A 2976-nucleotide genomic window follows, 5' to 3' on the forward strand; every position below is an offset into this window, starting at 1 on the left:
TTTTTTTACTTCCAGAGCATCTTATTTATTCATTTCTCCCTGGCATTTAGCATCATGATTTATAGCCATTTGGGTACTTGCATAATTTTTTTCTCCAAATTGTAGTCCCATGAAAGAGATAATTTCTTAATATTTCCTTAGCCCCTATTTTAGCACAGGCTTGGAAGGAAGCACTCAGAGTAAGCTACAGATTTGAAATAAAGTCCCACAACCAAGCTCTGTCTGCAAAATCTGCTTCCTTCCTTACTCTATTAGGAATATTACTTTGTTGTGAAGAACTGGAATTTCACGGGGACTTTCCATGAACCTGGGTCACCCATTGACTTTCTCATCCTCTCACATTGCATTTCTAAGTTGGATAATCTCTCCTCCTCACTTAGTCTTAATTGAGATTCAATCCAGGAAGGAAATGATGACTAAAAAATAGTTAAAATGTTTGAGGAATTACCAGTGCCAGACACTGTACAAAGCACTTTAAATGATAATCTTACTCTTCCTGACAAAAGCTCTATTTGATGGGCATATTACCACTTCCATTTTACCAGATGAGGAAATGGAGGTGTGAAAAGGGCCGACAGAGTGACAGAACTGCTACTGAAATCCAGGCAGGTTGTGCCATCCCATAGCCTGGTGGTTAAGACAACTGGATTCCACATGGACAACCACGGGGTTCAAGGAGTCCCAGATCCTCTGGCTCAGAAAACATGCTAGACACATGTGCATGCCTGCCCAAAACCCAAGAAGGAGGGGAGCTAGAAGAGAAGGAATTTTAGCATCACCATACCCCACGGGGGGGGAGGGTGCTTTCTCACTTTTCATCTCTCTGTCACTCCAGCAAGCACGCATGTACCCTCTGACAAGTCAAAAAAAGAAGAAGAAGAAAGAAAAAAATCTCCAGGCAGGTTGACTATAGAGCTCACACAGTTAACCCACATTACCTGGCTAACATCAGACAATAATGCTACTCTGAGGCCATCTTTATATTAAATCTGAGTCTCTAGTCTTCATAACCACGTGAAAAAGCACGTGTTTTAAAGTCAATCTTGGCAGTAATATAAAAACTATGATTTTCCTAAGTTCAATTTAAATCTAGATCAAAGAAATATAAATTTCTCTTCATTTGGGCTGTATGGGTAGTTTATTTTTTTTCTCTATTCTAAGATCACATGAGTCTTCTTAGAATAGGTAAGGCCGCTCCACTGCAAGAAGGCATGTGTGCTCGTGAGAGAGAGAGAGAGAGAGAGAGAGAGAGAGAGAGAGAGGGAGGACCCTCCTTCTCCCACGGGGACCCGTCATGTCACAATCCTTTCTTCCCCATTTCTCCATCCTGTTGGTCTTTGGGGCAGGCATGCACACATGTCTAGGATGTTTTTCAAGCTGTGTGGGCTGGAACTCAAACCATGGTTGGCCACATGGGATCCTGCTCAGGTAATTTCTGAGGCATCCATTAAAGGTCATAGAGATTTTGGTTAAGCAGATACATTGTGGTAAAGAAAAGAGTGTGAACAAGGAGAGGAGGGAAGGGTGCACCTGTTAGTTCCTGGGACGTCCAACTTGGTGAGGAGCCATGGAAACAGCCCATGAAGGGAGGTTTGGCTGTATTTGGAGGGCCTTTGAATGGATGGCGAGAAGACTGGTTCTCATTTACTGAGCAACAGGAGCTTTTAAGAGGAAAGCCTTGGTCTGACCTGGGCTGTAGGACGTCCATTTCTAACTTCATCATGCCTCAGAGAATCCCTTCAAATTCTTGTTCACACCCACATTCCTTTCCCTCATGCCCAGAGATTCTGACGTAGTAGGTCTAAGTTACAGCTCCAGAATTTGTGTCTCCCACATTCTCGATATGTCACACAATGTCGTGGGTTCACAGAAGACACTGCCTTGGGCATATAGCTTTTCACAATTTTTTTCTTGCAGATATTTGAGTGTACACCCCCACTATATGTATGCTTACTTATTCTCAAATTATAGACAAAACTACCATCTCAATAGCTGTTCTTATATCATGAAGCCTATACCAATTACAAGCTGAATAGCTAAGCTACTGATGAAAGAAATTGACATTTTTTTCTCCCATATGGTGTGTGTACTGGCCAGATAGAGATAGAGAGAAATGGTGAGGGGGAAAGTAAGAAATCACCCCCTGGGGGGATGTAAACACTGCAGTTTCTTCTCCTCCATTCTCCTCTTGGGATTTTGGACGTGCATGCACATGTGCCCAGTGTGACTTTCAAGCTACCAGGTCCAGGACTCAAACCACAGTTGGCCATGTGAGAGTCCAGTGCCTTAACCATGACACCATCCACTGACCTTTTGGATGCTTATTTTTTAAGAATTATTTAATTTATTATTATTTAATTTGCTCTAGGGCGTGTGTGTGTGTGTGTGTGTGTGTGTGTGTATGTGTATGTGTGAGAGAGAAAGAGAGGGAGAGGGGGAGAGAGAGAGAGAGAGAGAGTGAGAAGACAGGCCACCAGGTCTGGGATGTGAACTACAGTTGGGAGTCCAGTGCCTTAACCTGATGTTACCTGCTAAGCCCGAGATGCTTATTTTAAAAAGCTCATTTTTGAAAAATTGCTAGAGGGTACATGCACTTATCAGAGAGAGAAACAGGGAGATGAGAGAGAGAGAGAGAGAGGAGAAAGCCTCTAATGGAGCATGGTGATGCCACAATCCTTTCTCTTCCATTTCTATATCCTGTTGGCATTTTGGGTGCACATGCACCTGAGCCTGGTGTGTTTTTAAGCTGCTGGAACTGGGATTACAATTGTTGGCCATGTGGAATTTGTCTCCTTTAATTGTAAGGCCATGGGGCTTGCCCTAAAAATGTCTCGTTATTACCTATGCTTCATATTATCATCATTACTTTAAATCTTAATTCTATATATGTGTATTATAATCATTAACTGATATATCAAGATAAAATATATATGTAGGATGAAGTCATTGCTATGAAAATATGTGTAAATTCATATT

The sequence above is a fragment of the Tupaia chinensis genome, unplaced genomic scaffold, assembly GCF_000334495.1.
Source record: "Tupaia chinensis unplaced genomic scaffold, TupChi_1.0 Scaffold148822_2, whole genome shotgun sequence".
NCBI classification, from domain to species: domain Eukaryota; kingdom Metazoa; phylum Chordata; class Mammalia; order Scandentia; family Tupaiidae; genus Tupaia; species Tupaia belangeri.